This window comes from Sarcophilus harrisii, chromosome 1, assembly GCF_902635505.1.
Source record: "Sarcophilus harrisii chromosome 1, mSarHar1.11, whole genome shotgun sequence".
NCBI classification, from domain to species: domain Eukaryota; kingdom Metazoa; phylum Chordata; class Mammalia; order Dasyuromorphia; family Dasyuridae; genus Sarcophilus; species Sarcophilus harrisii.
The window spans coordinates 53,140,718-53,166,305 of NC_045426.1; the positions used below are offsets into that span (position 1 = coordinate 53,140,718).

The window sequence follows — 25,588 nt, forward strand, 5'->3', positions numbered from 1 at the left end:
GAGGAGTGCCTGCCTGTAGAGCAGGCAATCCAAAGAAAGGCTTGGAGGTTTAAAAAATACTAAATAGGTCAGCCAAATCTTGACCACGGAAGTTATGGAAGGGAGTAATATGTAAAAAGATTAGAAAGGTAGGAAAAGGCCTGCTTACGAAGTACGTCAAATGCCAAAGTTTATAGAGTTCCTAGAGATAATAGGGAACTACTGAAATTCCTTGAGGAGAGGAGTGATGTTGTCAGACCTGTGCTTTAGGAAAATGACTTTGGCAGCACTATGCAGGATGAATTAGAGAGGGGAGAGATCGGAGGCAAAAGCCCAATTAAGAGGCAGTTATAATAGTTGATGGAGTGAGATGATATGGGCTTGATTTAGGGGTAAGGAGGTGAGGAGGGGACTGTGTGAATGGAAACAAAAGAACATCTCCAAGATATGTCTTCGAGTAGACAATAGGATCTTAAATTAATATGAGGTCCAAGGAACTTTATAGATATAGGACAGGTGAAATGCATCCTTATTTTCTCTTACTTTTAACCAAAATTTAGTACTTATTTCAATTTGGAATTCAGACAACCAAACTTAATTGTATTAGCAGTACCATCAGGTGACTTTGTCAAAATAGAAATTACAGATATTTCCATAACTCTGCTGCTGATGAGTCAAAATATCAATTACGCTCATCACTATTTTGAAACGACTACAGTTATCAATCTGCCTCTCAAGTGAGTTTAATTGCAATATCCCTGTGTATAGATATTCAAGCGGTCAATCAGTGATGCCCTTAGATTGCCAAGATGTTCAAAGGGGTTCATGACAAGATCAGGTAACCCATTGTCCTCTGAGGTTCTTCTCATGATCCAGGATCCAGGATCAATCATTTTGTTAAGGAAACATTTGTTAACATTTGCTAAGCACTGAGGATACAAATCAAAAATGAAATAATTCCTGCCTTGTAGAACCTTACATTCTGTCAGAGGCAAACACATGTATATAAGTGTATGTATGGTGTTCATTTGTGTCTGATTCTTCATGATTCCACGCCAAGTCCTCTTGTCCTCCCTTATCACCCAAAGTCCGTCCAAGGTCATGTTTGTTGCTTCCATGACACTCTCTATCTGTTTCGTCCTCTGCCTTCCCCTTTTCCTTTTGCATTCAATTTTCCCCAACATCAGAATCTTTTCCAATATGTTCTTTCTTCTCATTCTGTGGCCAAAGTTATTTGAGCTTGAGCTTAATTTCTTCAAGTATCGACTGATTTAATCTCTCCTCTCTCTCTCTCTCTCTCTCTCTCTCTCTCTCTCTCTCTCTCTCTCTCTCTGTGTGTGTGTGTGTGTATGTGTGTATGCACACAAAATATAAACAAGATAAATAAATACAGGGTAATTTTGGGCACAAAGGAACTAGCAGCAAGGGTAATCAGGAAAGGCTTCTTGTAAGTGGAAGATGGTTTGAGCCGAGTTTTGAAGGAAACATGCAATTTTAAGAGATTACAGATCCATTTCCCCCCACATCTTTCTAGGCTCATTCCCTTAAGCCACATCATATAAGATTAGTCCACTGTGCACCAAACATTGACCAGCATGTTGGGGGCTCTTCCAGGAGATCCCAACTCTTGTCCTCTAGTTCTGAGCACTGGGGAGCAGATCCAAGCCAAGTATGGTAGGTAACAAACAGTAATTACAGTTATGCATGACATATATAGAACAGATATAATTAGACCTTGACAATGACACAAGGGAAGCTAATGGAGCTCTCTCAGATTTAATAGTACATTCCTCAGACTCCTGGGCTATTTTAGGCTTCTGAAGGATTTAGTTTCTCTAACTGGAGTCATGTGAAGCTAGGGGTGTGGAAAAAAATTAACACATGGTTCCAGTGCCTAGGAGATTAATAGTGTGACCTTCACTTTCTGCCCTATATCCTGCTTTTCAATGGCCTTTCCTCCTCTTCTAAGAGTTTAGGACTTTTTCTCCCACCAAGATAAAAAGACCTGATAATTTTGAGTGACTTAAATGCTTTCTTTATCCCTGAAATACTTACTTTTTAAGGAAGATAGGGAAAAGAAAATGTTAAAGAAAAGAAATGGGGAGGAAGGAAGGGAAGGAGGGAGGGAGGGAGGGAGGGAGGGAGGGAGAGAGAGAAAGAGAGAGAGAGAGAGAGAGAGAGAGAGAGAGAGAGAGAGAGAGAGAGAGAGAAGTAATAGTTTGATATAACAGATTGATAAATGCTAAATAAAGGTCAATAGATACCAGATAGCAAAAGATTGGGAAATAGACAAATATAAAGATAAAAAGTGACTGATAAATACTAGATAAAAAGAAATCTAGACAGATAGAAAGATGGATAAAGATAGAGAAAATAGAGATAGATAGTTCAAATCCTGCAATTCCATGCTATCTTCCAGGTAATGGAAAGAGCAATGGAAATTTACAGGTCTTATAAGAGGTCAAGGAGATTTGGTTCCACCACAAACTCACTAGGTAAATTTGAAGAATCACTTCCTTTTCCTGGGGCTCCTTTTTCTTAAATGCAAAATGATGGAGCTGGATTAAATGCTCTCCGAGGTACCTTTTAGCTCTGAGACAACAGGCATAGCTCAGTTACTCTGATGAGCACCTAGGTGATTCAGTAGTTAGAGATCCAGACCTGGAGTCAGGAAGACTCATTTTCATTGGTTCAAATTTGCCTCCCAGACACTTACTGGCTGTGTGACTCTGGGCAAGTCACTTAATCCTGTTTGCCTCAGTTTCCTTTTTTGTAAAATGAGCTGGAGAAGGAAATGGAAAACCTCTCCAATATCTTTGCCAAGAAAATCTGAGTCAGAGGGGAATGAAAAATGACTGAACAACAAAACTCGTTTGTTTTCACCCTTAGAGAGCTTGTCAAGATTTACAAAGTGCTCTCTAGAGTCTCACCCACTGTGGTGAGTGTTACAGGTATATTCCTATTATAGATCAGGAGCTTAAGAAAAGCAAAGACAGTTGCCCATATTCACAGCCTTAGTGAGTGATCACAACAGGATCTGGGTCCAGACTTTCCTGGCTTTCCTGAAAGCCTAAATTACAGTGTGCTTTATAATCTATAAAAACTGCCACTTTCACAGCTAGTCTTTAAAATAGATAGGAGATTATCCCCATTCTATAGATTCTCCCAAGGATGCTGGGAAATTATTATAGCATGAAAGACCTCTCCCACTTCTACTCCCTCACCTCCCCTGGAGACAGGCGAGATTCGGGCATGAACAAGTGGGCTCAAAGGGGAGAAGCACTTGCCTATGTCTCCATGAGAAGCTCAATGATAACCTAGAAGTCGGGACTATCCCCAAAGAACCCTGGAGTCTGAGAACTGATGGAAATTGTACGCACCACCAAGTCCAGTTCTCTTTTTGACTAATCCTACATAGGGCCACACTTGTGATTATGTGGGGGGAGAGGTTTTTGTTTTTTTAAGCCCAGATTTTAGGCATAAGGGAGTGATTAGACTAAGAAGCTTTAATTACTTAAAGTATGTGAGTAGCCCTTGGTCACCACAGAATCAAGAATGGGAAGGGCCTAAGGTCCACTTTGGAAGGGAATCATTAGAAACCAGGGTGGAGGAGGGAGGCCTTAATTAACCCTTCCAAATCTCAGTTGTTTATTCCCACTGGGAATAAACCATTTGTTACTGACTTTTATATATGGTCCTAGGGGAGGTGGGGAGAGGGAGAGACCCTGCAGAGCTGCACTTATTTCACTTGTTGAATATTTATATTGCTTTTCTCTGAGTTTGTTTATTTTGAGTAAAAGGGTTTCTGTCAATTTGCCCAGCTGAATTAATTTTTTCAAACCTTGAACTTGATCCAGTTCTAGCATTTGCCACCAGGATGCACCTGGACTAAGATGGAGGTAAATTATTAAATAAATTATTAAAGATAAACTCCATGTTTGGACAGCTCCACCAATAAGAAATTTTTCACCCCTGATGTCAAGTCTAACTTCCTTGCCTTGCTCCTGAGTTCTGCCCTCTGGGGCCAAGCAAAACAAATGGAATGCCTTCTTTCTGGGACGGTTCTTCAAACGTTCAAATCTTCTCTCCTCCATGACTCTCCAGATCTGGCAAGATCTCCAGACCCTTCCCAGATCCAGTACTCGAGAGTTTATCAAAATCGTCCTTAAAGAATCATGTAACCCAAACCGAACACCAAACTTCAGTTTGACAAGACCAGGGACAGCTCTGAATAAATAATATATTTTTGCAGAAGTCTTCCCTTTCACCCTCCTGGTCCTTATATTACCCTTTAAAGGAGAGAAGTAGACATATAGAAGGGGAAATATTAATAATATTACTAAGGATAATTGATAATTTTAATAATTAATAATAGGTCACATTCATGTAGCACTTTATCTGTTTCAAAATGCTTCCTCATGTTTCATGTGTCAGTAGGCTAGGCAGGTTCCCCACATGTCAAGCAACTAATCCATAGATTAGGACAGCAGTGAAGACTGGGGAAAGAGAGATTTGGAGTGACTATTTCTGCTTCAGATCCTGGTTCTGCCAATATGCTTTTGTTGCCTTGCTAAGTCACTTCATCTTTGGGTTTATATTTCCTCGTGTGTAAAAGCAAAGGATAGACAAGATGGGGGCTGAGGTCTTTCTCCTCCACATCCATGATACTTCCATAGAAAAGTTGACTTCTAGATGAAGGTTTTGATTTTGAAATCCCCAAGGTCTTTTCCAACTCTAGTTTTCCAGGATTCTAAGAATCTAAAATTACATGTATTCGGGGGTCTTTGCAAAATTTCCAAGTTAGAGAATTTTGTCTTTGGCCCCTTATCCCTTCCCTACTTCCACCTCCTTTAGTGGCCTGTCTCCCATCTTCTAGCATTCTTTCTATCCCAAATACTTAGAGGTAGCAGGTGGATCAGTGAATAGGGACATAGGTCTGGAGTTAGGAAGACCTGAATTCAAATTCAACTACAGACAGTTACTAATTGTCTCTCTTAGTTTCCTCAAGTGTAAAATAGGGATAATAACAGTACCTTTCTCCCAGAATTGTTGTGGAAAATTAAATATGTGATTTTCTAAGTCCTTAAGGTCTACTGGGATTGTATATATTTATCTTTATGGGATCCCCTTGCTTGACCTCCACTTCTTCATTCATATAATAAATGTAAGAGTTACTTTCTCTGACTCCCAAGGTACTGGGGGAGGATTAAGTAAGATAACAATCTGACCTTGTTTTGAACAGTACAAAGTCTTTTGCTCTGTGTGGCAGATGGGAAAAACCAAAGTGACATTTGTTTTGTTGTTTTCAGTCATTTTTCAGTCATGTCCTATTCTTTGTGACTCATGTGGGGTTTCCATGGCAAGGATACTTAGAATGGTTTGCCATTTCCTTCTCCTGCTATATATATATTTTTAAGTGAGGAAACCGAAGTAAACAAGCTGAAGTGACTTGCCCAGGATCGCCCATCTGGGAAGGATCTGAGATCAGATTTGTCTTCCTGACTCCAGGTCCTGGCACTCTATCCACTGTGCCATCCAGCTGTAAAGTGCTTAGCATCCCACTAATATATGCTTGCTTTCCGATGCCAAATGCCAATCTGTCCTTCCAGAGGCAGTAGATAAACTAGAAACTTGGTCCCAAGGGCAAGCAATGGCTTCCTACATACAAATACAAAGAATGAAATAATCCTCACTATGAAGGGGCTTACTGCCTAATTTTCTTTTTCTTTCTTCCTCACCCTTTCACAGTGAGGATTCATAGAATCCTCAATTGCAGAACAAAAGGATCCCTGGAAACTCATCAAGTCTGACTCCTATGTTTCAGAGGTGAGGAAAGAAATAAATCAGCCTCTCCAAAATCACACAGCAGGGGCTAAACTAGAGTTGGGGTCTAAGCTCTTAACTGACCAGTCAACCCAGCCCTCTTCAATCATCAATCAACCAAGCATTTATTATTACTAAATACACAAAAGAAAGAAACTAAAAACAAAGTTATTCCAACTACAACCTATGTAGTTTCTGTTCCTTTCAGAGGCACTAAGGTGAGGCTCCATGAATATTCTTTTAATGAGTCAATGAACATAATCCCCTGAAACCAGGTTTATCCCTTGGTTTTTATTAAATTCTATCTCAACTGTTAGGGTGCAGTGGACCAAATTAACCCCTATCAGAATCAGAATCAGAAAGACTCGTCTTCCTGAGTTCAAATCTAATCTCAGACACTTACTAGGATTCATGGTGATCTTGGCATGTCACTTTACCCTGTCTGCCTCAGTTTCCTCATCTGTAAAATGAGTTAGAGAAGGAAATAGGAAAATACTCCAGTATCTTTGTCAAGAAAACCCTAACCATGGTCATGAGGAGTCGGACAGAACTGAAAAATAACTTAACAGCAACAAAACAAATGTCACTTTGGGTTTTTTTCCCCCCATTGCCATGCAGTTTATACAGTTCAGAAGAAGGACATACTGTTATCTTACTTGATCCTCCCTCAGCACCCTGGGATTTAGAGAAGGTAAGTATTATATTCCTTTTATGAATGAAGAATTGGAGGCCAGGGAAAGAGGAATAGTCTTGGGTCAACCACAATAGAAATGGGGCCATTAAACCATACATAAGAATCCCAGTGGGCCTCACTGACTTAGAAAATCACAGTGACATTATTTATGTTCCATTGTATTTTGATTTATTTTGTTCAATATTTCTCAATTATGTTTTTTTTGTTAAAGTTTTTTATTTTCAAAACATGTGCATGGGTAATTTTCAATATTCACCCTTGCAAAATCTTGTATTCCAAATTTTCTCCCTCCCTTTTCCCATCCCCTCCCCTAGGTGACAAGTAATCCAATATATATTGAACATGTGCAATTCTTCTATACCTATTTCCACAATTTTCATGCTGCACAAGAAATATCGTATCAAAAAGGAAAAAATGAGAAAGAAAACAACATGCAAGCAAGCAACAACAAAAAGAGTGAGAATGCTATGTTGTGACCCACACTCAGTTCCCACAGTCCTCTCTCTGGGTGCAGATGGCTCTCTTCATCATAAGATCCCCAATTATGTTTTAATCTAGTTCTACAGCACTAAAAAGGGTTGCCGTTCATGTATTTGACTCCATTAGTATGTAATGGATAGAACGCCATACTTGAGAGCTAAAAAAGACCTGAGTTCAAGTCTTAATTATCATATTTACCAGTTATGTGACTTTGAGCAATGCTAACCATAAGTTAACACAATACTTAAATAACTTTTATATAACACTTTAAGTTTGCAAAGGATTATTGTCTCATTAGATGTCCACAACATTCCTATAATCAAAATCCTTTAGGGATCATTATTCCCATTCTCTATATGGAGAAATTGAGATTAAGTAGCTCTTTGGAAAGAGTGCTGGATTTGGAGGTCAGAGGTTGTTGTTCAGTCGTGTCAGATTTTCTGTGACATCATTTGGGGATTTTTTGGTGAAAGATATTGGAGGGATTTGCCATTTCCTTCTCTAACTCATTTTACAAATGGGGAAACTGAGGCAAACAGGGTTAAGTGACTTGCCCAAGTTCACATAGCTAGTGAGTGTCTGAGATTACATTTGAACTCAGAAAGGCAATTCTTCTTGACTTCAGGCTTGACACTCTATAAACTATTCTACTTTGTTGTCCAGGAATTTAGAGGACCTGAGTTCAAATTCTGACTTTGTAACCTTCAAGAAGAGACTTAATCTCTCTGAGCCTCAATTTCTTTATCTATGGGAGAAGTAAAATTATAAAGTATTGTTTCCACAATTGAAAAGTTACTGTTTCACAGCCTCCCTCCCTGTTGCCATAGTAGAAAAGATTGTGATATAAATTTCAGGGTCCTACACTCTGGCTGAAAAGAATTAAAGATTGACTTTAAGTTGGGGCAGCTGGGTGGCTCAGTGGATAGAGCAGCAGCCCTCAAGTCAGGAGAACCTAAGTTCAAATCTGTCTTCAGACACTTAATAAGACCTGGCTATGTGACCCTGGGCAAGTCACTTAAACCTAATTGCCTCAGTAAAAAAAAAAAAAAGTCTAAAGTTAACAGCAGTAACCACAGGTGCTGGTTGAGTACAAATAACCTAGATTTATGCCCTGGGCAAGCTAAATTTTTAAATGAGGCTGGTTAATAAGCCGCATGTGCATTAATTGCTCCTCCCTTAAGGAGGAGACATCCACCATCTTTGAACATATGATGGTAAGAGGAGGAGGGGGAAACATGAAAACATCAAGGACTGCATATAGTGGGAATGTAATGAAATATAGATTCTGGAAGGGTTTTCTCTAATTCTGAAAAGGGGATGAGGAGGCAAGGGAGAGATTATGGAATATAACTGCTGGTTTTAGCCTCTGTGAACTGCGTTTGCCTTCTCAAAGGAGGATGGTGCCTGCTTCTTGCAAGAAACATGATAACCTTCCTCCACTCACTCCAAGGATTTGGATCTGAAGTTTTTATTTCTAACATCTGTAAAATGAGGAGGGCGCATTAGGTGACTTCTAAGATCCCTTCTATCTCTAAATTTAGGCTGGTAAATTTCTCAAGTGAGTTTTGAAGTCAGTTCTTCCTACTTCTAATTCCAGCATTCTAATCATCATACCATGCTAAGTCTGTTTTTCCAGTGATAAAAAAATGGGAATAATAAGATTTATGATATCTACATTATAGAGTTCTTTGAGCTGTTTTTCAGTGACTTGCTCAGGGTCCTCACAGTCTTGGATACCTAGAATTCTTTTCCCTACACCACCAAATAAATCAATTAAGTCATTCACACTAAGATAACAAGAACTTAAATTTACGCCACAAAAGCACCTTAGTTCGGTGACTTGGATCTGAAGAGCATCCTGATTTAAATCCCGATTCTACTACCTCTTGCCTCTATTATCTAGAACAATCATTTAATGTCTAAGGAACAGAATGAGAGAGTTGTTCTGCTTATGCTAGTCTCTTCCACTTAAAATCTGGTTCTTCATGATATGTGTGGTCCTGTTACCCGGCCCATATCTCCTACATGCCCCTGACCCTCTGGATACCCAATGGGCCTCACAAAAGTGAACACAGAAGTTGGAGTTCCTGATATCCAGCCACCTATCCAGTCCCTTTTTGTTCCTGTTTTCTGGTCATTTCAGTCTTGCCCGACTCTTCATGATCCCATTTGGGATTTTCTTGGCAGAGATACTGGAGAAGTTTGCCATTTCCTGATGACCTTTGCTAAAGAGAAGCTACTTCCTGTCCTGGATACTGGTTGAAAGATGTAGAAAAATTTAACCTGAAGAAAAGAAAGCTTACAGGGAACCTTATGGCTGTTTTCAAGTGTCTTACAGGCTGTAATGTGCAAGCAAGATCGTTTCATTTTATCTCAGAGGACAGAATGAGGAAAAATGGGTAAAAGCTGTAGAAAGGAAGATTATACTCAACTTTCTAAAATTTTTCTTGTTTAATCATTCTTTCATTGTATCCAATTCTCCCTGACTCCATTTGGATTTTTCTTAGCAGAGATACTGGGGTTTGCCATTTCTTTCTCTAGTTCATTTTGCAGATGGGGAAATTGAGGCAAACAGGGTTAAATGACTTACCCGGGGTCAGAAAGCTAGGAAGTATGTGAGGTCAGATTGGAACTCAGGAAGATGAGTCTTCTTATAAAGATTCCTAAAATATTATAGATAATACTGAGTGGACCCTAGATGACCCTGTGTTAGGGATACCATAGAGTAGATTCCATCTTAATAGCTTCTGAGGTCACTTTGAATATTAAGATATTGTGACTCTCTGAGATTCTTATCAGCTGTATTGGTGAGTTCTTGCCAAGAAACCCAAAGATTTCACCTAAGATACTAGCATAGAGAAGATTTGGGAGAAGGAAATCTTGACTTATCATCCCAAAAGAAATTAATCTTAGAAATAACTTTTTTAATAGTCAGGGTCCCCTTAATTTTCTAGGACTAAAAGAGAATGCTAATTTCATACATCTGAGAGAAATTTCACATTCTTTTGAGTAAACACACTGGTGAAATTAGAAGGGGATTGCTTTAGAATGTCAGAGGCAGAAAAGTCATTAGTAAGAACTTAGAACATAGAACATGAGAACTGGAAGGGACCTTAAGACATCAAATGTCAGATATGGAAGGTCCTTTGGAACACAGAACATTTAAGTCCAAAGATATATTACTGTTTCAATCATATAAGACTCTTTGGCAATTATTCTGTAGTTATTTTGCCATTTCCTTCTTCAACTTATTTTACAGATAAGGAGACTGGGGCAAACAGGGAGAAGTGACTTGCCTAGAATCATCCAGGTAAAAAGCATCTGAGGCCAGATTTGAATGAAGAAAGATGAGACTTATACTTTAACATATATAACATGTATTGATCTACCTGTCATGGGGGAGGGGGGAGGGGAAGGAGGGGAAAAATTGGAACAAAAGGATTTGCAATTATCAGTGCTGAAAAATTACCCATGCATATATTTTGTAAATAAAAAGCTAAATTAAAAAAAGATGAGACTTCCCAATTCTAAACTTGGTGCTCTAAATACCAAATAGCTACCCCAAAATATATTAGAGATAATCTAGTTCAAAAGTTCTTAATTGTGTGTGTGTGTGAGTGATAGACCCTTTTGACAATCTGGTAAAGCCCACAGACCCTTTCTTTTTTTTTTTTTTTATTTAATAGCCTTTTATTTACAGGATATATACATGGGTAACTTTACAGCATTAACAATTGCCAAACCTCTTGTTCCAATTTTTCACCTCTTACCCCCCACCCTCCCTAAATGGCAGGATGACCAGTAGATGTTAAATATATTAAAATATAACTTAGATACACAATAAGTATACATGACAAAACATTATTTTGCTGTACAAAAAGAATCAGACTCTGAATTATTGTACAATTAGCTTGTGAAGGAAATCAAAAATGCAGGTGTGCATAAATATAGGGATTGGGAATTCAATGTAATGGTTTTTAGTCACCACAGACCCTTTCTTAAAATCATGTTTTTAAATACATAAAATAAAATATAGCATGTAAAATTTTGTAAAATTACAAAAGCATTCAAATATAGTTATGAAATTAAAAAAAACAAGTTCATATAATAACCTAGATTGAGAAGCCCTGATGCCAGTCTAAAACCTGTTTTATAGAGGAAGAAATCAAGACCTTTAAACATGAAATGGCTTGCCCAAGATCACACAGCTTATCAGGAGAGGAGTCAAGACTTGAACCCAATTCTCCAGCCTTAGTCCAGTATATTTCTACCACAAAACAAAAAGGTTTCAAGTTTCTATTAAGAAAAGTACCCAAGAATAGGGAAGACAATACCCAATAATAATTAGGTTTCCCCCCTCGAGAAAACAAGTCACTACTAGTTAATTGGAAAGAACTCGTAAGCAAACTGCCCTTAATATTCCTTCCTTCCTTCTCTCCCCCAAAACTCCCCATTCCCCTCAATAACTCAGAGGAAACCACAACCCCACTGAAAAACCAGCAGAGTATCTATTGTACCTGTTCTCGGAAGCAAGGACGTTGAGTACTGCTGCTATGTGCTTCAGAGGATTGTGACAAGGATGGGCAGAGAAGAACATATCAAGGAAGAGGGCAGGCCCATCCAAGCACCATGACGATGACGGTTCTGAATGAGCAACACATGACTCTGGCAGCTCCCTCCCTGCTGGGCCCCATACCCTGACTCATCTCTATAGTTGTCTTGTTCCTCTTGAGGCTCTTTTCTTCTAGGGGGGTGGGTCCCCTTCAAGAACATGGGCCACCGAGAGAGGCTGGAGCTCCTGATATCCTGTTATCTAGCTCTGGGGAGCAAACAGACCCACAGGCTAGCTTCCCTGTCTTTGGGATTCCTGGATTTCTGGTCCAAGAGAGGCAGAGGCAGAGCTGAGGACCTCCAGTCTTAACACAGCTGCCTACTTATGTAGACAAACCTGCCTGATCAGTCTGGGTGGAGACGGACTGGTTTGACTTCTTTATGCTGGGGAGAGCAGGCTACTTGGTAATACATAGAAAGGAAAGAGAGGAAGGTTAGGGGTCTTTGTGTGGACAGTAAAAAATTGCTTGGAAGATTGGATCTATGATGGCAGCTCCCTTTGGTGTATACAACGTTCTCTTGGTTCTACTCACTTCACTCAGCATCAGTTCATGAAAGTCTCTCCAGGTCTCTCTGAAATCATCCTCCTGATTATCAGAATAATAATATTCCATAACATTCATATACCAGAACTTATTCAGCCATTCTCCAACTGATGGGCATCCACTCAGTTTCCAGTTCCCTGCCACCACAAAAAGGGCTGCTACAAACATTTTTGCACATGTGGGGGTCCCTTTTTTATGATCTCTTTGGGATACAGGCCCAGCAGAGAAATTGCTGGATCAAAGGGTATGCACACAATTTGACAGCCCTTTGAGCATAGTTCCAAATTGCTCTCCAGATCTGAGAGTTAGACTATCCCTTGTTCTCCTAATTTGCTTATAATATCACCCTTTATGTCCAAATCATGAACCCATTTTTATCTTATTTTGGTAAAGGGTATTAGGTGTAAGTTAATGCCTAGTTTCTGCCATACTATTTTCCAATTTTCCCAGCAATTTTTGTCAAATAGTGAGTTCTTATCTCAGAAGCTGGATTCTTTGGGCTTATCAAACACTAGATTATTATAGTCACTGACTATTGTGTCTTGTGAATCCAACCTATTGCACTGATCTATTTCTTAGCCAGTACCAAATGGTTTTGACGATCATTGCTGTATAATTTAGTTTTAGGTCTGGTACAGCTAGGCCACCTTCATTTGCATTTTTTTCATTAATTCCCTTGAAATTCTTGACCTTTTTTTCTCCCAGATGAACTTTGTTATTATTTGTTCTAGATCTATAAAGTAATTTCTTAGCAGTTTGATTGGTATGGAACTGAATAAATAGATTAATTTAGGTAGAATTGTCATTTTTATTATATTAGCTTGGCCTACCCATGAGCTCTTGATAATCTTCTAATTGTTTAGATCTAACTTTATTTGTGTGGAAAGTGCTTTGTAATTGTGTTCATATCATTCCTGACTTTGTCTTGACAAGTATTTTATATTAACCACAGATGTTTTAAATTGAATTTTTCTTTGTATCTCTTACTGCTGAACTTGGTAACATATAGAAATGCTGATGATTTATTATGGATTTATTTTGTATCCTGCTACTTTGCTAAAATTGTTAATTTTTTCTAGTAGTTTTTTAGTTGATTCTTTAGGATTCTCTAAATATATCATTATATCATCTGCAAAGAGTGATAATTTTGTTTCCTCATTACATATTCTAATTTCTTTTACTTCTCTTATTGCTAACTGCTTTTCATTTCTTATAGCATAATTGTATCCCATCAAAATCAACTACCACAACTTGTTCAGCCATTTCTCAACTGATGAACATACTCTCAATTTCTAATTCTTATCTACCACAAAAAGAACTGCTGTAAATATTGTTTGCACAAATAGGTCCTCCCCTCTTTTTAAATCTCTTTGAGATATAGACTTCCTAATAATATTGCTGGATCAAAGGGGGTGCACAGTTTTGTGGCTCTTTGGGCATAGTTTAAAATTGCTCTCCAAAATCAACCAATACTTACTAGGCACATCTGCATTACAGAAAATATTTTCACACAGGGAGTCCCCTAGATTGATAAAATCATAGGTTTGGAAAAAAAAATATTGTGCTGGGTTCTAGGAATACAAAGAGAAAAAGTATCATAATTCTTGTTTTTAGAGAGTTTACATTCTACTAAGATAAGTCTATTTCATATTAATTACAGTAAGAGTCATAATTAAGAAAGGCATACATCCACTAGACCAGCCTCTAACCTAGGAATGGCCAGAACCAAAAAGAGCAGGGTTAGAGACGGAAGAGTCAGGACATAAACAGAAGTTTAATTAATTTCAAAGTGAAGAAATACTTGCAACCAGAATATATCTCCACTCCCTCTTCCCCAAAAAGAGAGCTTAACATCCTTAGGCAAGGTAGTGTTTTGTACATATATAAAACCACAAGTGGGCTAGATCATGACATAATCATTCTCAAGTCTTGAGTAGCATTTCCCACAGCAGGCTCAAGTATGGACAATGCGGGTGTTCCTAGGTCCTATGGGACCAGTCTTCAAGTTGATTGTCTCACAGACACAAACAGAACCAGAGTTAAGAGTGTTGGGAACAGGAATGCAGAACTTGGCTCGGTTTACTTAACAAGCAAAAGATTGTGAGCATGTCAAGAGAGGTGAAAGATATCTTTAGGCTTCTGCATGTTGACTCTCAAGTCCTGGGAAAGAGGGGGCATAAATCCCTCAATGAACACCTGATGCTGATCAAAGCAATACACTGCCATATGGTGAGATTATGCAGAACACAAAGGATTGTTGTTATGCCAAGCTTAGCTCACAGCTTGCTTGCTCGGTCTTAGTTCTGGGAAACAGTGGTGTCTCCAAATATCTTAACACAGGATTGGATGACCCTCGTTTTAGGAAGGATGACACAACAGAGTAAAGAGGCTTTCCTGGCAATGTGTCCAAGTTCAAAAGGAGCTTCTCACATTACTTTTTTTTGTGCTTAATAATAGTTCTTTTCTAATTACATGTAAAGATAATTTTTAATATTTATAAGATTTTGAGTTCCAAATTTTTCTCCCTCCCTCCTTTCCTTTCCTCCTCCCCAAGACAACAGGTAATCCAATATAGGTATACATGTACATTCATGTTAAACATATTTCCATTTTAGTCACTCACATTACTGCTGAAAAATAAAAATAGACCCAGATGGGATAACATATGTCTGTAGTCCCTACCCCTTGGAAGGCTAAGGCTGGCAGATTGCTTTAGTTCAAAAGTTCAGAGCTCCCATAGGACTAAAAACAAATGGGCATCTACACTAAATCCATCACCAATATAGTGAATGCATGGGAGCAGAGAGGCACCAGGATATCCAAAAAGGGGTAAATCAGTTCAGGCTGGAAATAAAAGAAGTCAAAGCTTTCATAGTCAATAGTGGGATCTGGCCCATGAACAAGTAGCCACTGCACTTCCAACCTGGGTGAGAAAGGAAGGACTAGTCAAAGGAAAGAAGAAGAAAGGAAAAAGAAAGGAACAAATGAAAAAAGAGAAGAGGGGAGGAGAGAAGAAAATAGAAGTGAAGAAAAAACAATAAATAGAAAGAAATACTGAACAAGGGAAGATGTACGTGAAAATGAAAATGAAAACTGGAATGAGCAAAGTTAAGAAAAATACTAATCCGATATACATTTGGAAGCAAAAAAACAAAACAAAACAAACAAAAAAACAAAAAAAAAAACAAAGGATGAGGAACCGTACAGATGAAAAAGATAATATACAAAAAGACATTACAAATGGATAAACAGCTCATTTATTTGGCAAGAATTAGAATTGGCAAGAGTAAGAAAATCACAATAAAAAATAGATCTTAAGGAAGACTAAGAAAATCACAATTAAAAAGAGATCTTAAGGAAAGTGGGTTTTTTTTTTTATTTACAGGAGAATATTAAAAGACTTTTTAAAAAGCAAAAACATCTAGGAAATGATGAAGAAAATAAGCATTATATAGAATTTGGCAGAAAACTTCAAAAGAAATCCAACAGAAGTAGCAACAAAAGACATACTGCAATCAAAGAATGGGATTACATACAACACAAGGTTATTGAAAATACAGGCTCAAAAATAACAAAATCATCCAAAACCTAGAAAACATACACATTCAGGGATGGTTTTCCTCAGGATTTCTAATACTTTAGAAAATTTAGTAAAATAAAAGAATATGAACATCATATTCCAGAAAAATTTTAAGAAAAAATTTTTAATTAAAAAAAATTAAGAATTATAACACAAATAGAAAAAACCCATAGGACCACAACAAAAAATAATCTATGATTGAAAACATCAAGAAATATTATGGTTAAACATCCCAATGTTAAAGGAAAAATACTTTAAACTATCAGGAGAAATAAGAAACTCACTTCCCAAAGAAAAATAAGATCACAGTGGACTTTTCTTTTTCCTTTTTTTAAAATTTAAACTGTTTATGAATTGCTTTTATTAGACATAAAAGCAAAGCAATGTTTTTCCCAACATATTATTAATAAAGTAATTCATTTTAAATTGCCTCTTGTGACCTCATTTTTTGAATTCATGAATTCTTTTTTTTTCTTTTTTTTTTTTTGCTGAGTCACTTGGGGTTAAGTGACTTGCCCAAGGTCACACAGCCAAGAAGTGTTAAGTGACTGAGGCCAGATTTGAACTCAAGTCCTCCTGACTTCAAGGCTGATATTATCCAGTACACTATCTTGCTGCCCCCATGAATTCTTATAGATGAAAAAATTTTTATGACTGACACTTTATGCCATTAAAAAAATGTTACTATGATTCTCCTTTGTGTGAAGTACTTGTAATACATATGGTTATAACGTAATCCATGAAGTCAAAAATCTTACAGCTGAATGTAGAGCGAGAGATATGCATATGTGGGACTGAAATAGAGGAGGATATACAAAGGAGAAAGAAGATACTTTTTAACTAAGATGCTCAAAGAAGGTTTCAATGAAAAAATCCTTGGAACTGAGTTTTGCAAGAAGGCCAGTCATCTAGACAGATATGGGAAGACTGGCTTGGAAAATCCACTTCATGGATAGGGGATAGCATGGACAAAGATTTGGAGATGGACAAGAGCAGAGGATGAGGGTGAAAATAGTGAAAAAACATTATCTAAAAAGTACAGAAGAATTCTATGTGTAAGACTAATAAAGGTAGACTAGAACTAGATTTTGGACAGATTCAATGTTAAGGCCAATTTATATTCTACTTGGGTGCCAGTATGAATTTTTGAATAAGGAGTGACTGTGATCAAGGCAATACATGAGGGATATTATATAGATAATAAAGTGATGAAGCTATTTTAAGGCAAACTGACTAGAGGCTGCTAGACCAGCAACAGCAACCAAGACAGAAGACAATATGAGTCTGAAATGGGATCCACATACTGTGACTAGAAAGAGATGTAAGGTAGATCATAGTAGATTTTTTTTAATTAAAGATTTTTATTTTCAAAATATATACATGGATAATTTTCAATATTCAGCCCTACAAAACCCTATGTTTAAATATTTTCTCTCCCTTTTCCCCCACCTCTTCCCTCAGATGGCAAGTGAGCCAATTTATATTAAACATGTGCAATTCCTCTATACACATTTCCACAAATATCATGCTGCACAAGAAAAATCAGATCAAAAAAGGAAAAAAAATGAGAAAGAAAACAAAATGCAATCAAACAGCAAAGAAAAGTGAAAATACTATGTTGTGGTCCACATTCAGTTCCTACTCACAGTGATTTTTTTTTGAAATTCAAAAAAATTTTAAATAATAGTTTTTAATTTTCAAAATACATGCAAAGATTGTTTTCAACATTCATCCTTGCAAAACCTTGTGTTCTAAATTTTTCTTCCTTCCTTCCTCCCACCCCTCCTAGACATCAAGTAATCCAATATGGGTTAAACATGTGAAATTCTTCTAAACATATTTCTACATTTATCATGCTGCACAACAGAAAAAAAAAACATCAAAAAGAGAAAAAATTAGAAAGGAAAAAAGTAAGCAAACAACAATAAAAAAGATGAAAATATGTTGTGTTCTACATTCAGTCCTCATAGTCCTCACTCTGGAGGCAAATGGCTCTCTCAATCACAAGTCTATTGGAATTGGCCTGAATCACCTCACTGTTGAAAAAATCCAAGTCCATTGTAGTTGATCATCACATAATCTTGCTGTTTCTGTGTACAATGTTCTCTTGGTTCTATTCGCTTCACTTGGCATCTATTTATGCAAGTTTCTCCAGGCTTTTCTGAAATCATCCTGCTCATTGTTTCTTTACAGAACAATAATATTCCATTACATTCATATATCATAATTTATTCAGCCATTCCCCAACTGATGGGCATCCACTCAGTTTCCAGTTCCTTGCCACTATAAAAAGGGCTGCTACAAACATTTTTGCACATGTGATCTTTTTCTCTCTTTTATGATCTCTCCGAGATACAGATTTAGTAGACACACTGCTGGGTCAAAGGGTATTCACAGTTTGCTAGTCCTTTGGACATAGCTCCAAATTGCAGTCCACAACTCTACCAACAATGCATTAGTGTCCCAGTTTTCCCACAACCCTTTCAACACTTGTCATTATCTTTTTCTGTCATCTTAGCCAATCTAAGAGGTGTGTAGTGGTCCCTCAGAATTGTCTTAATTTTTATTTCTCTAATCAATAGCGATTTAGAGCATTTTTCATGACTAGAAATGGCTTTAATTTCTTTGTCTGAAAATTGTTCATATCCTTTGCCTTTTATTGATTGGAGAATGGCTTATATTTTTATAAATTTGAGTCAATTCTCAATATATTTTAGAAATGAGACCTTTATCAGAGCCTTTGGATGTAAATTTTTCCCCCCAGTTTTCTGCTTTCTTTCTAATCTTGGCTGCATTGGTTTTGTCTGTACAAAAACTTTTAAAATTTAATACAATCAAAATTACTCATTTTCACAATAGATTTTTTCAGGGAAGATGAAAGACAATCAGACAAACTGGAACACAGTATAGACAAAATTAAGAGGCATTGATCTAAAACCTAGAATTCTCTACTCAGTAAAATTCCCTATACATAGTGAAGACAAGAGCTGGACATTTGAGAAACAAAATTTGAAAATCCTACAGAGAAAATCCAAATTCAAAAAATTGAAAATCCTCCTTGCATATACTTCAAGGAGAACTTTGAATAATAATTAAGCCCCTGAGCCAAAATCAAAAGTGTTTCAATCAATTCATGCTTCTCAAATCAAGATAAAGCAGTTGTGGACAAAATCTGACTAAAATACTAAATGATATAGAATGATATAGTGATATAGTGATATAATATCATGAAAAAGAAGAAAAGGGAAGGAAAGACAGAAAGAGGAAAGGAAAAAGAGGATAGAGTAATTCCAAAGTAAAGGTCTTATCATTGACAAGTGAGAAGTCCAATTAGAGAAAATGATAATATTATATCATTTAATATGATCAGTTAATATTATAAAACAAAACTTTGTTTATAGTGGTACAGTTAAGCCTAATTATATCTTCTCTATTGGAAGAACTGAAGAGATTGTTTCTTGAAGAGGAGCATGACATCAAGGAGGTGATGCCATGGCATGTATGTACTGAAGAAAATACAAACTTAGGGACAGCTAGATGATGCAGTGGAGAGAACATCAACCCAGAAGTCAGGAGGACTGAGTTCAAATGTGATCTATTTGCCTCACCAAAAAGAAAGGGGGGGATAAAAGAAGAAAATACAAACTTAACAAGTTATGTTAATTGTAAACTTATTTTAAATCAAACTCTTCAACAAACTAACAAAACTCATAAATGAATTTTTAAAATCCCAGAAAATATGCTGTTCAAAGTAAATCCATTTAAACATATTTAATACCCCACAGAACCCTGAGCCCTATAGCTACACTATTAAGATTTTGGGGCTTTTCTAGTCTCCTTGAAGCTGAACTCTCCTTTAAGCCTTATTTCCCACTCCCATTTCTACTCACCCCCCAATTATTTTATCTGAAATAAAAGGCTGCTTAGGTTTTTTTCTGTTTGCATATACTAGTGTTTGGCTATTTTTTAATTCATTCATTCAATCTAGGAAACTGTCAATAAATTAAAAAAGAAAGAGTCATCACAGAATTGTAAAATTTCAGTATTAGAAGGGATTTCCATGACAATCTACCTGAAAGGTAGAAGATGACCTGAGAAGAGAAACTCTTATGCAATACATTTGGATCATATCTACAGTTTCCTTGGTACAGGAAACTTCATGTGGGGAAACTCCTTTCCTATCAGCTTCTGCTCTGCAGCTTACACATATATTGTACTTGACAAGTGAATATTCAGTCTTTGCTTTAGACTCCTAAAGAAGGAAATTCAACTCTCTTCCAAGGAAGCCCACCACATTTTGGGAATTACTTTTAAGTTTTTCTTTATCTAAAACTTAAGTTTGCCTCTTTGCAATTTTTATCCATTACTCCTCGTTTTACTCTCTATGTTTAAAGAGAACAAGACTGCTACTTGAGGACAGCTCTTTTATTCTTCTCCAGGATATATAGATATCCCATTCCCTCAAATGATTCTCATATGGTATGAAGTTGCTTTTCATATCTATGTTACTATCCTTTGGATTTCTTCCTTTTTTATCTATGTCCTTTCTAAAATGGTGTTCAGAATGGAATACAATACTCCAGTTGTGACTGGGCCAGGAGAGAGTACAATGGGACAATATTTCCTTCGTATTCCTAGTGCCATGCCATTCTTAACACGTAGTATATGTTGATAGGTTTTCTTGATCACCATATTATGCTGTTGAATCTTATTGAATTTGTAGTCTACTAAAATCTCTAGGTCTTTTTCATATAAGCAGCTTCCTATCCATACATACCCCAGGTTGATTTTTTTGAACCCAGTTATAAGACTTTACTTTTGTTTCTTTTAAATGTAATATTATTTGATTTGACCCAATATTCTAGTCTGATACTTTTGAGACCAGTGTGTCATTGACAAATTCCTTAACAATGCCATCTATACTTTTATCCAAGTCAATCAATAAACAAATATTTAAGAATCACCTACAACAATTTCTGCATAGGATTTGTTGCGAGGGATGTAAAGACAAAAAATAAAATAATCCCTCTTCCGAAGGAATTTTCATTCTATTGAAGGAGAAAACATGGAGTAAATATATTGGAGTATATTTATTAGAATAAAACAAAATAGTGAGCTCCAGATTACAAATATAATGCAGTTAAATAAAAGAGTCATGGGGGAGGGCACTAGCACTGGGACAGGAGTCAGAGCCCAAGTCAAAGACGAAACCTGAACTACATCTTGAAAGATTTGAAGGATTTTATAACATGGGAGTGAGGGAAGAGTTCCAGGCATGTAAAGCCTTTATAGTACAAAGACAAAGAGACCAGAGATAGAGTGGCTTATGTGAAGAACAGAGAAAAGACCAGTTTTTCTGGATTGTAAAGTGTGGCTAAGGCTAGAAACATAGATTTGCACTCTGTTGTGAAAGGCATTAAAAACCAAAGTGGAAAGCTCATGTTTTATTCTGGAGGCAACAGGGAGTCACTGTAATTTATTGAATTGAGGAGTAACATAGTAGGATCTAAGTTTAAGAAAAATCACTTTGGTAGCTGTGTAGTAGATGGATTGGAGTTAGGAAAATATGAGATAAAGTGACCAGTTAGGAGACAACAGAAAAGGCTCAAACAAAAAGAGGTGATAAGGAGCAACTGTCTTAGTATGTGAATAGAAAAAAAAAAAAGATGCTACATGTGAAAGTTGCTGTGAAAGTAGAGATGTCAGAATTTGGCAGTTGGTTGGATATGGGAGTGAGGGAAACTAAGGAAGAGAGTGAGAAGTTATTATATTATTAAATTGGGCAGAGGTAAATACAATACTATGTACCAGAGACCTCTTTCAAAGTTATATTAGCCTCTTTTTTCTCTATGTTAAATTGTTTCTATATCTTCAGAATTTCATTCCTTAGAACTTCTTGAGAACTTTTCATCCCCCTTGGTAGGTCAGCCCCATAAAATGTTAGGCTGTAGTATCTACTTTTTCCTTTCCCTGAACCCTTTGAAATCTCCCCAAATGTAGCATGCATGTCAAGACTAATAATACTTTTTTTCTCCCTCTTTAGTTCAAACTCTAAGATGGAGACTCAAGTTTCCCATTGTTTCCTTAACAGCAACCATACCTTTCTGTCATTAGTAAAAAGATCCAGAACACAATTTCCCTTTGTTGGTTTTGTCACTTTTTGAAAAATGAAAATGATCACTAAGGTATATTAAAAGGTTAATAACTCCCTCTGTTCCTGGGAGGGGGAAATTCTAATTTCCCTTGGATAACTGAATCTCTGTCACCACAATTTCTTATCTCTATGCAAGATACTTCTACACAAGTGCCCCAGGAAACTCTCTGTGACTCCCAAGTTCTGGAGCAAATGCAGTTATGGAGGTAGTTTCCTCTCAAGCAGTTTCCTGCACCAAGGAAATGCAGTCCAAAAAGAGTCCACTTACGTTTACATAAATTTACACTATAGTGTCAAAGTTATAAAAACGAACAATTCTGAAGGCTTTTATGTACTGATAAAGAATGAAATGAGCAGAACCAGAACAATTTTTACAATAGTATCTGCCTTGTAAAGACAAACAACTATGATCAATATAATGACCATCCGTGCTTCCAGATCCATCATCTAGAGAACTGATGAGGAAATATGTTATCCATTACAGAGACATGACAGATATACAGGATAGAATAAGAGATATATTTTTGTATATAGTAAATGAAAGAATTTGTTTTGCTTAATGATACATATTTATTGCAAAGGATTTTGTTTTTCTTTCTTTTTTCCCAATGAGGTCAGAAGGAAAGAAAATAGGCTTCTATTAATTAAAAAGAAAACACAGTTTTGGTTAAAAAAGGAAATCTCCCCCTCCCCCAAAGAAAATTCATCTCAGTTCTGATATGTATCCACACACACACACATGCATATATATGTATGTATATATATATATATATATATATGTGTGTGTGTGTGTGTGTGTGAAACATTTGTATATGTGTATGCACACATATGTGAATTCATTGTTAATACATTTCTATATGTGTGTATACATGTGTGTGATATACACACAGAGCCAAAGATAACACAATCTCTGACTGACTTGAGAAGGAAAATAGATCAAATGCATTTTTCAGTTGTTTGTTGTCTGTTATGTCATTTAGTTCTACTTTGTTCTACAAATGATGTAAAATTTTATGTTTTCTAGAAGCTTATGTCACTTGATTAGATTCAATTTCACCACCAGACTGCTGATTCTCATTGAGTGTTAGAACTCAAGGGGACCTTAGAAATTGAGCAGTGTGGTTCACAAAAAATAGAACTTTTTTTTTAAGAGATGAGGAAATTGTGGCTTACAAGGGAAATGACTTGCAGTGGCTTTACCCTAGTCCTCAGGTCCTATGATGATCTGTCCCTCCTCTGAAGTCCTATTGCATTTGCTATTTAAATGGTAATTCATCGTGGACAGGCCAGAAATGTGTGTGACCATAAATTATTTAGTTCTTTACACATTTACTTCTGCCTTCTTTCCTCAAAAGTTGTTCAAATCAGTCACAGTAGAACACATTGGACCCCAATTTAGTGACAGCATTTTGGTCCTTTTTGATGAAAGACATCAGTCAACCAATCATTTCCCCAGCTAACCTTCAAGCTCTTTGAAGTCAGAGATTGTTGGTTACTTCAAACTTCTTTGGATGCTGCCACCCAGATGATGTAGGTACCCAGTGAGGAGTCAGCAAGGAGCAGTGGCTAGAGAGTCAGAGGACCTGGGTTCAAGTCACCTCCACTTAACTATTCTATATGTCTGACCCTAAGGAAATCACATGACTATCTACAGCTTAGTTTCCTCCATTATGAAAAGGGGAGGTTGGATTTCTAAAGTCATTTCCAGTTCTTAGGGAAGTATTTGTCTGGTTTCTGCCACCCCTGATTAGTGCTTCTATCCCACCCCTCACTTCATCCTTTATTTACCTATCTGTATTGGTTATATTTCCCCAACAGGGCTTCTTAACCTGCAACCCTGAACTTTTAAAAATATAACTTGATAACACTATGATGATATTCCTTTGTAATCTCATGTTTTTCATTTTATACACTTAAAAACATTACTATAAGAAAGAGTCCAGAGGTATGGTCAGACTGCCAAAGGGATCCATGACCTAAGCAAGGGTAAGAAGCCCTGCCCTAATAAAGTGTCAAGTCCTTGAGAGCAGGGACTATCCATTATTGTCCTTTTTGCCCTTGGCCCATGACTCAGAAAAGCAGGTGCTTTTCTGTTCAGTCATTGAATCAGGCAGGGTTAACTCTTTGTAATCTCATGGACTTTCCTCTAATATTTTTAAAAGTCTGATCAAATTTATATGTATACATATGTGTATGTATACGTAGATATACACACAGGCATACAATGTATACATACATATGTATAATAAATGTAATATACACCGTATATGCAAATATATAGATATATTATAGGTATATATAAAATTGCATGTGTGTATATAAAATACATGGTATATATAACATGTGTGTATGTTCATATATAGTATTGCATAAATATAGTATGTGTATATTATATATATAAAATATATGTACTATATACACACATCTATTTATTTATATATATTATATTCCTTCATTAAGAATCAGTGGGGATTGGGAGCAGCTAGATGGTGCAGTGGATAGAATATCTGAAGTCAGGAGGATCTAAGTTCAAATCTGATCTCAGACACTTAACACTTCCTAGCTGTGTGACCCTGGTTAAGTCACTTAACCCCAATTGCCTCAGGAAAAAAAAAATCAGTGGGGAATAGTAGATGATAGAGAGTTGACTCTGCTCTGACCAAGACAGATCAAGCTACATTTCAAATTTTTCCTTTAACATGACACAGAATAAGCAAGATATCTCTTGGTGCTTTAGGCAATTTTCTCTTAAGATTGTAAGCTTCAGAGAAGGCGCTCTAGTATTCTATATTACAGTGAAATCCCTACTCCCATGTAGAATGTAATCTCCTTGAGGGCCAGGATTGCTTTTGCCAGTCTTTTTAATCCTCAGGCAATACTTAGCAAGCAGTTTGTTATTTAATAAATGTTTCTTGATGTATTGACCTAGTAAATGTTTATTTAATTAAATTATAGATTTGTCTTTGGAGTCCAAGTAAGGAGATTTGTTTGTGCCCTATAGCTAATGGCTAACAGAAAACTTTTGGGATCTTTCTTTACATGGGCCCGTTTGATCTCCTTCAGGAAAGAGGCCCTTGCTGACTGATAGCCAGTCTCTAACACTATGACCTGGAGCTAAGGGTTGGAGGAGGTTGGCCAGGTGGCTCAGGACTACTGAGTCATAGCCATGTCCTTAGAAACAATGCCAAATACTACTTGAGTTAAGTGAGTTATGACAGAGTAGCTAAACTCATTCAATCAGTCAACAAATAATTGAGCTCCTATTATTGCATTAGCTCTGGACCGAATACTTTGGATAATGAAGATGACTTTAACATATGATCGCTACCTTCCACAAGAATGAAACTCATAACTGTAAAATGTTAGGGTTGTTGACATCATTCATTGAATAAACCAAGATCTGAAAGGCAAAATAATTTATCCCAAACCTTACAGCAAGTGAATGGCAAGTCAGTACTGGAACGTGAATCTCCTGTTACCCAATCCAGTGTTTTTTTCCACTCTACTAAATTGGATAAAATATTAGTGAATGAAACTGAATTGGACCATCTCCATTTTATGGATTTAGAGCTACCCTCACTATTAGGACAGAGAACCTAATAATGTTGTATCCAGGCTACAGTGACTTCCTGGAACCAGATCTGTGTAATGAGAACCTATTCAACCAGAAATGGTTTAAATCCACTTCCAGAAATCACCCCATGATGTTCTATTACATAGAT

At 36.8% G+C, this 25,588-nt stretch overlaps 1 protein-coding gene across 2 annotated transcripts in view; it reads right to left on the bottom strand.

Moving 5' to 3' along the window:
• The window catches only part of TMEM40 (transmembrane protein 40), a 38,076-nt gene extending 14,646 nt beyond the window's left edge, over window positions 1-23,430 (bottom strand). The window contains exon 1 of one of the 2 annotated variants that reach the window (XM_023498203.2): window positions 23,328-23,430. The gene's annotated coding sequence lies outside the window, so the exon portion shown is untranslated. Of the gene's footprint in view, window positions 1-11,493; window positions 11,873-23,327 lie in introns of those variants that run through there. The other variant, XM_012543646.3, reaches the window with a different exon arrangement.
• Window positions 23,431-25,588: the final 2,158 nt, after the last annotated feature.